The following is an 11,058-nucleotide window of genomic DNA, read 5'->3' on the forward strand; positions in this document are numbered from 1 at the left end:
GCCGGGCACGTGGCTGGCCCGAGCTGCGAGACCCCGGCTCGGGGCAGTGGGTCCTCCCCTTAGTGGAGTTTTCTCCCCGACAGCCCCAGGCATTTAACCCCACACCAAGGTGGCTCAGGAATCCCGGCGCAGATTGGAGAACTAGGACTAGGACAGGGCTACCCTCACGAAAGTGCCTCTGCCACCAACAGCCTCATGGCAAATATGGACTGAATCGTTGACATGGAAACCGGACTAAAGTCTCGCTTGCTCTCCCTCACAAGAGAGTTCTTATCACCATCCCCGACCGCACAGCACATGGAAAATATGGACTGGATCTGTGGCCCGGAGGCGCCTGTGGAGTTTCTAGGCGCGCAGCATTTAACTCCAGCGACTGCAGCAGCCCTGGGAAAGGGGGTTGGGGGGCAGGGTTGCCAGGACCAACTGGCTGAAAATGGCAGAGGATGTGCTCTCATTTTACCTTGCTGCACAATGTCCACGGATTGGGCCCAGGAACAAGGGAGCAACCTATTAAAATCCAAAGCCAACAGTAAAACGTGGAATTGAGGCCTGGAGATTTGCTAAGGGAACGTTTGCCCTTCCTCTCTCACAGTTTGCTCCCCCTAAGTATCTGAAATATAAAACTCAGCAAACAAAAGATCAGGCTTCGCTCTCCAAGCCTCCTTCCTCCCCCAATACTTTTGCGGAAAATTTTTTAAGCCCAGGGAGTTAGGTGAGGGTTTGGTTAGGCACTGGGTTGTGCCCCCACCCCCCCATGTTCCCGCCGCAGCAATAAGGCATCAGACACCCAGTGGAGCTCTCCCGAGTGAGAACTGGAGCTTCGAGTTTGAGCAAAAGGGCAACTCTGTCAGTTGACGGAAGCCAGAAGCAGAGTTCAAAGCCTGGCGTGGATTTCCGTCTGGAGCTGTTTCTTAAAGTTTGTAACTCCGTGTTAAGAAACAGCCCCAACGGAGGCTTTGGGATCAGTGTGAAAGTCTAGCACTACCATCTGACAGCGAGCTGCAAACTTTGGGCTGCATATTAAGAGAGGAAAGTGGATTGAAGCGAGAGTCAAGGCAATTCATTATGTTACCGGCTCTCAGGCAGGAGCTGTAAAATACGAACTGGAGCTTCATGAAGAAAAATGGAACGGAGCCTGAATGGCACCGAACAGCTCTCGCGGTAAAATTGTGCCTGCCAAGGACCTAGAATCCCAAAGGAGCAGGCAAGAGGATGCAAGCTTGGAGGCAACTCAACACAGCTTTTCTAGATCCCCCCCCCACTCATTCCAAAGTCTTAAAATAAACAATTTGATTGAATTTACATTTCCGAATAATTATAAGGAAAACAATTTAAGAAATGTTAATGTTAAATAAGGCTCTTCCCCCCTAACCACCAAAAAAGAATAGCAAAGAAAAAAAAAATACCCTTAGATGTATATTAACGAGTTTACTTTGTACCAATGTAAAATGGAATTATCATCACCTCTCCCAAAATAAAGATCCAGGCTGATCTGATTTGTGACAGGGTCAACCTAATATGGTTGTAAAGAAAATCTCAACTCTTCCATGCTGTTTATTCTCCTTATCCACCAATCTTACTGATGAGCTTGCTGAGGATGACCTTTCAGAAAGGCAGAATAAGTAAAATTATTCATAATATTTTTATTTAAAAACAGAGGTTAGAAGTTTATAAAACCATTAGATGGATCAGGAATTATGATTTCTCATTTCAGCTGAACCTTTTTGGAGATTTTTATTCACCAATGGATAAAAAATAGAATATTTTAAAAATTCTGCTTGTAAAGAAGCTTAAAAGCCACAGAATAGTCCATCAGGAGAGAAATGTAAAAATTTTGTACCTGGCACATACTATACAAAGCTGTTTTAGATTTGAGGGGCTAATTACCAAAAATATTATTACCAAGAAAAGTCAAGGTCACCAATCTTAATACTGAAGGCAATTGTCCAGGAACCAGAAGTCTGTTATCTTTGACTCATCATATAGTAAACCAATGTAGGCTGTTTTTTGTGTTATTCTTTAAAACCAATCTAGGATAATTTCACACATTTAAAGCTTATAGAAGCAGGTAATTTGATGGTTGAAGGTAGAGAAGAAAATCAGAAGGAAAACTAAATAGTCTAAATGGGTGTTTCTTTCAAGCCCTTGCTTGTATAAAGGTTTCTTACACTGCCATTTTACTGAGATAGGAGAAGAATCAGAGTGGAGAAGTTTCTCACAGCAACTCTGGAATGGATCTGGAATGGAGTCATTTGCTCCAACACAAGTTCTATTGAAAAGAGTTGGAAAGAGAAGGAAAAGCACACTGTTTGAACAGGGACAAAATGGAGGAAGCCAGGCATGCAGTTTAGTGAAACTGGATAGGTGGCTCAAAAAGCAAATGTGCTGCTTGTTCCCTGCAACACAGCTACCTCAAGAGAATCATCCAGCATGATCAGGCCAAGCTTTTTATGTAAGAATCAAAGAAAATCTAGAAGAACCAATTAGGCATGAGACAGGAAGTGGATGGCCCCTAAGGGAAAGCATTTCTGACTGGCTTTATAAAGTTGAAACCCATCTATCTCCATAGAAAATGGCTTCTTCCAAAAATAAAAGAAAAATGGATGGGAAAAAAAACCAGTCAGCTGTGGTGATGGGAGGAGGAAATATTGCTTAAGGGGTACTGAGTTTCTGTTAAAGGAGATGAAAAAAAAATGGAAGTGTATGGTGATGATGGTTGCACAATATGGTGCAAGTAATTAATGTTACCGAATTATATGTGTAAAAATGGTTGAAATGACAAATGTTTTGTGTTATATACAATATACACACATCTATTAAAATAGGTAATAGATAAACATATATTTAATCACAATATTTTTAAAAGAATGACTGTAATAATGGTGGTATAATGTTCCAGTGACAAGCAGACTTTGCCAGTGACACCAAGGGAAAGCATCCAGGAAAAATCATAGTGAGTTTGGCATTCTTCAAAGTTTCCACATTCTGCACTAAATTTTAACAACACTGAAGCTTGATTCAGAAGTCACTACTGACTTCTGAAAGAGGTGGGAGATACTGGTGGTTGAGGCCAGAATGTTTATTCTTAATGACCTACCCCTCTAAAGAGACTACTGAAAACCAATGTGGACCAGAGTTGTTGTGCCATTTTTGCAGCAAGAGAGACAGAAGAGTCAAAAGAAAGACAATATGCAGTATTTGTCCTTTTATGACTCAGCTATTTCACTCAGCATAATGTCCTCCATGGTCACTCATTTTGTAGAATATTTTATGAGTACCTTGTTTTTCAGTGCTACGTAGTATTCCATTAGTGAATATATCACAAACTTCCCTTCTCCATTCATTTGTTGATGGGCACTTGAGTTACTTCCATCTTTTTGCTATTGTGAACAATGCAGCAATAAACATGGGTATTCACATTCTTTTTGGGCATCAGTTCTGGTTTTTTTAGGATATATTCCCAGTAGTACAATTGCTGGGTCAACTGTATTTGTTTCCAGCTTTTTGAGAAAGCACCATACTACCTTCCAGAGTGGTTACACCATTTTACACTCTCACCAACAGTAAGTGAGGGCTCCAATTTCTCCACAACCTCGCCAGCATTTGTTGTTTGCTGCTGTGCTGAACTTTGCTTCTGTTATTAGGGTGAGATGATATCTCATAGTTGATAGAGCTAGAGATTTTGAACATTTCTTCATGTGTTTGCTCACCATCTCAATGTCTTCTTTGGTGAAGTGTCTGTTCATATCCTGTGCCCACTTTGCAATTGGGTTGTTTACCTTTACCATGTTGAGGTGTGAAAATGGCAACTCTTATTATCAACAAGGAAGAGGAAGCAGCACATGTCCTTTGGCACCAGAGAGAGATTCCTTTGCTAGCCAAATGAAGATTTATACAAGAGCAGCAGCAATCTCAGCAGAGTACCAGAGGCTAACATAAGACTGAGCTAACTTGGGACTATTACCCCACAGAGTGAGAGCCAGAGGCCTCCACTTAAGGTTGTGAGAGGACAGAGGAAAGACACTATAACTGGCAGGACTATGGGAACTTTGTAACACTGACCTAAGCCATGAAGCTGAAGAACAAAGGGCCTGCGATCACACTTGAGAAGCTGTCTGGATTGAGAGATTGTATCATGTTAGCAATCTGAATTATATCCTCTTAACTTCCCTAAAGAACCCATAACCATGAGTGATTCTGTGAAGTCCGTGCAGTCATTGCAATAAATTTCAGACCCATTAGCACAGGAAAATTGAGCAGGTGTAAGAATTAGTAGAAGTGGGTTTGGGAGCATAGGGAGCCATGTGTGATCTTTGAGGAGTTATTTTTGTACTGTGGGTGTTGTTGATGGGCACAGTTCCCTTTGTGGAGGTAGTAGAGGTCAGAATTGGCCTTCCCTACGCTGCTTACACTTTTTTTATACCCATCCACATACTACATGCTCAAATAAAAATATACGATGTCATACAACATTAGGCATCATCTTGGCCATAAGCACCAAAAACCAGGTTTCTTTTGCCCCCAGAACAAAGTCCAAGAGCTCATTTCAGTATTTCTTCTCAATCAATCACAGCTACTTAAAAATATTGACACTTTGTTCAGCAAAAGTCCAAATAAAATTGGAAGTCTAAAATATTATAGAAAGAAGGGATTCTAGTTGCCTCCATACCAACTCTCAGAAGTAGTGGTGGCTAGTGTTTCCAAAATAATATAAGAGAGTTGATGCACTGCATGGTAATAAAAAAAATACTCTCTAGGAAGACATTTAGAGCCATATGTCTTAGCCTGAGTTCTCTGGAAAAATCAAGCCAGTGAGATATCTAGATGTTGTTGTTGTTGGTAGGTGCCGTCGAGTCTAGTACAACTCATAGCGACCTTATGAGCAAAAGATATGAACCCTGTTCTCTCCTGTGCCATCCTCACACTTTCTGACACACAAGAGCCCATTTAAATCATCACCATGTCAATCCACAAAGTTGAGGGTTTTCTCTCTTTTGCTGACCCTCCATCTTCCCAGCACCATGTCCTTCCCTAAGGAATAGCCCCTCCTAGCAACATGCCCAAAGTATGTGGTACTTTGTACATACTTTAGGATGGATAGATAGATAGATAGATAGATAGATAGATAGATAGATAGATAGATTGATTCAAAACATCAAAATCCACTGTCATTGAGTGGATTCCAACTTAAAGTGAGCTTTCTTTGGACTACAGAGGCAGTAGTAAATTTCTATAGAATTCTCCTAGGAAGCAACTGGCAGATTTGAATTGCCAACCTTATGTTTATTGGGCTGGCATGTTTCAAATGTTATCTCAAGGAATATCTCATATGCTTATCAAGTCAAGTCTTTACCATGAATCAGAACTTACTAAAAACTGACCCTATAGCAAGTTTTCAGAGGCTGTAAATCTTGAAGGAGAAGATTGCCCATTTTTCTCCTGAGATCAATTGGTAGATTCCTTTCGGTTGCCAGCACAACTCCTTACCCAGTAGGCCACCAGAGCTCCCTAATGTGTGTGAGGCTGGTAAATACAAGGTCTATGGGTTAGACATCAAGATAAAGGCTTCTCTTACTCACATAGCTGGAGCAGCTGATAAATCCAAGATCTGATGATTTCAAAAGGTTGAACCCAAGGGCAACTGGCAGTGTGCCAAGCTGCTAGTTCAAGTTCAAAGAGCTAGAGCTGATGACCAGACGCAAGATCCAGACTGACATAAATCAAGAGAGTTCTGTCAGGTTGCCTTTACTTTTAATGTAAGCCACACTATCAAGGAAATTCCCTTTCAAATATGTAAGTGATTACATTATAGCATATATCTTCAAGGGAATGATTACATTATATCAGTTCTCATCAAGGGAGTGACTATATTATTACTGCCAAATCAGAGAATCATGAGCAGCCAAATTGACATACAAACTAACCATCTCACCATGAATAGTACAATTATTAACTTATTGTACAGAAGTTAAAAAGAAACCATTTAAAAAGCTTATATAAATATTGTAGACCATGAGAACACAATTTCCACTCTGAATACGTACCTTTCAACCTCACCCTATGCAACTGCTCATCTTCAGCAACCCTGAAACTTGACATGTTGTTCTGACCCAATTTCCTAAAAAATGAGTCCTCTATGAAAGTTCAGAAATCTATGAGCACATTATTCTTTCAACTAGAAATTAGTAACATGATTGTTGTTAATGATAATTCCAAAGCCATATACATAAGCTCAGTACATTCCTTGTCCTTTGCTTTACCTAACTCCTAGAATATTTACTAATACTATCCTTGGCAGTAGAAATTTCTTGAGTCACAGAAATTTCACAGAAGGGCCTTGCAATAGCTATAGTTCTATTCAATAGCAAATAGGAGCAGTCATGCTGAGCCATAACCATTTACTGACATCACCTTTTGACTGCCTATGACTGATTCATATCCTCAGTGATCTGCTAATTGAAGATTAATTAATTTGGCAAGTATTTTCTTCACCACTGCACACACTATGCCCTCTGACTGAGTCTCCTTCACACAAACACACATACACCCAAACACAGAGGGGCCAAAGAGAAAGAAAGAACATATTTGGTGGGTGATGCCAAAATATGAGCAATATTTACCAAGAATAACAGGAAAAAAATAGACTTTCTAAGCAATTGAAAACATGGGAGGGACTTGGATATTAAGAGAAATTTGTCCTTATTTTATTTACAATTCTAACTTTCCTATTTCTAATCCCAAACACATATACAACTACTCTAGGCTCAAAATATTTTCTTTTAAGGAAGCCCATATACTGGCCAGAATTAAGGTTATATGAAACGTATTTTACATTGCTATTTTCCAAATGAGATTAAAATAAAACAAAATAAGGAAAAAGGATTTTTAGATCTGCCACAAGAGGAAAACTCTATAGAGGTGTTCTTAGAGGTGGGTGAGTGTAGGTGGAGTATGAGGGGAAAGATAAGATGAGAACGAAGATGGAGACTTGCTATGCATCACAGAGCTAGACAATGACTAAGGGTGACAGAGGAAGAACTGAAGCCTTTGAGTTGTGGTGCTGGAGAAGAGTAATGACTATACCATGGACCACCAGGACATCAAGTAAGTCTGTCTTGGAGAGGGTGAAACCAAGTTTCTCCTTGGAGGCAAGGGTTTTGAAGCTCTGTCTCACATACTTTGGGCACATGGCCAGCAGAGACCAGTCCTTGTAGAAAGACATCATACTCATAAAGGTGGAGGGACAGTACAGGAGAAGAAGACCCTGGATGAGATGGATTGATACTGGAGCAATGGGGCTAGGTGTTTCAGAGACAGTGAGACTGGCTCAAGACAGAGCAGGCTTCATAGCTATTGTATATAGAGTCACTATGAGTTGCAGATAACTTGATGACACATAACAATACCACCACCAACAGTCAAAATGTTCCTAGTTTGAATCCACTCAGAGGCATCCCAAGAGAAAGGCACAGTGATTTGATTCCAAAAAATCACAGCCCTGAAAACTCTGTGGAGTAGTTCTGCTGTGCAGTATGTGAGGTTATCAGGAGTTGGAATCTGCTCCCTGGTAATCGACTCAGAGAGGCAAGTGTAGTTCTGTGATAAGATTCTTACCTTCGATGCAGGAAACCAAGAGAACAAAGCTCAGTCAATGTAGCTTTATGTGCAGCCACTGTCAGTGGTATTGCTATGATGCTGAACAAGTTTCAACAGAAATTATAGACTAAGACAGACTAGTAATAAAGGCCTGGGCAATTTATTTCTGAAAAATAATCAATAAAAATCTCAAGGCAAAAAAAGAAAATCCTAGGACAGTCATCTAAAGTTTGTCTCTGAACAGAACAAAGAAAGTGAAGGGCTTGGTAAAACAATTCGTTTAAAGGACTGATGGACCAAGCAAACTTCAAATTCTATGATACTGAGAGCAGATGGACTAAATGGTGCTCAGCTACCATTACTGACTGCTCTAAAAGGGCTCACTCGTAGAAGAGCCAAGATAGTGTAGGGGGAACTGTGGAACAAAACTAAAACATATAAAAAGGCCAAGCATATTGGTCCAATAGAGACTGGTGGAATGCCTGAAACTATGGCTTTTTGTCACCCTTTGCACCTGGAATAAAATTCATCCTGACCAACTTTTAGTCAAACAACAGACAGGCCTGTAGGGTAGGGTGACCAGTAACATCAGATTCTGAGAATGCTCACTCCTAACAATAATCAACCACATAAGGGCAAGAGAGCAGTATTTACCCAAGGATAAAGTCTAGAATGCAGGTAGAGGCAGAATCAAGGGATCAATGGAAATGAGAATTATAGAGGAAAAGTAGAAAAACGGTGATTACATAGTTGTTGTTGTTGTTGTTGTTATGCACTGATTAATTGCTTGCAACTCATAGTGGCCCTATGTACAATAGCCCTGAAATCTACTCTATTTTATGCCAACCTTATTTTCTCTGATACACCTACCCTCATTACCCCAGTCACTGAACCAATCCATCTCATCCAGGATCTCCCTCTCTTGTACTGTCCCTCCACCCTCCCAAGCATGACATCCCAATATGTCAGACGAAGCCTTAGAATACTTGCCTCCAAGGAACAGCCTGGTTTCACCTCTCTAGGATGAACCTGTTTGTTCTCCTGGCAGTCCATGGTATAGTCAATACTCTTTTCCAGCACCACAGCTCACAGGCATCAATTCTCTCTCTATCATCCTAGTCATTGTCCAGCTTTCTGAAGCATAACAAGTAATTGCGAAGACTATGACCTGGATCAGGTGCACCTTAGCGTTCAGACTAACATTGTTGCTCTTCGGTACTCTGAAATGTATCTGACAGTAGACTTTCCCAATCCAATTAAATTACATTGTAGTTTTTGTACTTAATGTTATAAAATAAAATGTCTATGTATGGTTAAATGAAAAATTAATTTGCTTTGTAACTGTTTACTCAAATAACAATAATAATTTTTAAAAGGGGAGACTATAAGAATCAGAACAATTAACTCCTCAACTGACCATAGGAATAGCGCAAGAGCAGGCATTGTTTTCATTACCTCAAACATGAAGTCACCACGAATTGGGAACCAACTAGAGGACAGCTAATAACAACAGTATTCAATGTTTAAAGCAATATTTCATTCTAAGTCAGGTTTCTAAATCCATTTAAACATTATAATGACTAAGATTTCCAATAGACCCACAAAATCTAATCATTGCACTACATATGCTCAGAAGCAGTGGAGCAGAGGTTCCCCATGAATCAAATGACCTTCTCTTCAATGTGATGCTCTGAAGCCAGCCTGAGATTTTCCACTATTTGATTTTGGATGTTAACCCTTTGTTTCCATTAACATCACTGTCATCACTATAATAGGAAACATTATGTATGCTTACCTCCCATAAAGTACAATAAGCTGCTCTCTATTTAAAAGGAAAAACTCACCTTCAAAATAATACACGTCTTTCTCCTTCAGAATGTATTTATCATTTTATAGCACTTATTTCAAGATCTCAGTTTCCAAGAATGCTGATGAGCAAAGAGGAAATGGGAAAGTTGAAGATATTTTTAATACCAACGTAAGGAATCTTAAAGAGAGTTTGATAAGTGCATGAAAAATTGCTTGCTTGCTCATTGTTATCAAGTCAGAACCAATGCTAGTGGGGTTTTGGAGCCTATAAATCACACAGGAGGAGATTAACCATCTTTCTCCATGGAGCAACTACCTAGTGGATTCAAACCACTAGAGAGGAATCATCATGAACTCTGGTGGCGTAGTCCATAGGGAACTGTGCTGCTGACCCAAATGCTGTGCCTCTCTGTCAGTTCGAATCGACTAGCTGCTCGCAGGGAGAAAAATAAGCAATTGGCTCTTGTGCAATCTACAGCTTGCAAAAGCCTGCTGAGATTCACTTATGAGTTGTTCCAACTCAATGAAAAGTAGAGAGCGTATACTTCAATTAACAGCACAAAATGTCTACAAGGTACAATTTATGCCATGCTGTCTGCTCTCAAAGCTTAAACTCCTATACATAGCACTTACGCCAGTGACTTCCTACATTGTTTGGTTGCAAAGGCAGCTACATAGAATGAAGAGATATTTGTTGCCTCTATTTGGCTGACTCTGGAATAGAATAGTCTTTATAACAAGAGAAACAACTGTCCACCAAAATGAATGGTTAAGATGTACCAAATCAAATAATGTCCTTAATTGGACAGATGAGAAAGGAAAGAGCTAGCCTGACTAAGAGTCCATTTCATTGCAGCCTTCCAGCAGAATTCTGTTGCTACATGACGAAACAGAATAGTCTTCCAACCTTTTGATCCTTGCTATTGAAAGACTAGAATTTGATCTTTAGATCAGTGTCTGGAGGGTTTCAAGATTAGTGACCTGGGAAGTCCCAGACCAGTAACAAGTACTTCCTCAGTCCTTTCAAGCTGGGGCTTCTTGTTCAGCCTTCCTGGATATCTCAATCATCAGTGATACAAAGCAAAGGAAATCCTAAATATTCAAAGCCGATTTCAACATAGAATTAGTGTGTGGTTGTTGTTAGGTGTCCTCAAATCGACTATGATGCAGAGTGACCCTATGAACTCGGAGAACCTCTTTTTCAAGTTTTAGTGTGTTCAACAGAATTCTCTATAAAATGGGTTCTGAAAAAACTGGCATTTCAAAAGCCAGTTTTCTTTCTACAAAAATTCTAGAGGTCAGAGTGATGTTAACCTTAAACTCTAAATTTGCACCAGTTTGACAGAATATAGTCTTCTGTAAGTTAAAAGGCAAGTAAAGAATAAAACAAAAACTTAAGTCTCCATACTGCTTAGGCTTCTGTATGGCCAGTACTGAGTGCACTGTAATAAAAAGGTGTTGGCAAAAGGTTAAATTTAGAAAAGTGAAAAGAAAAGAGAAGGAAGGAAGAAAGGGAGGGAGGGAGGGAGGGAGGGAGGGAAGAAAGGGAGGGAGGGAGTGAGGAAGGGAGGGAGAGAGGAAGGAAGGATTTTCCACTAGTTCTGCATGCTAGGAACTTGCCAGTGACAGTTACTATTTGGCAGGTTTTCTTTT

This window comes from Elephantulus edwardii, unplaced genomic scaffold (assembly GCF_000299155.1).
Source record: "Elephantulus edwardii isolate Elephantulus edwardi_28Jun2011 unplaced genomic scaffold, EleEdw1.0 scaffold00028, whole genome shotgun sequence".
Taxonomy (NCBI): Eukaryota; Metazoa; Chordata; class Mammalia; order Macroscelidea; family Macroscelididae; genus Elephantulus; species Elephantulus edwardii.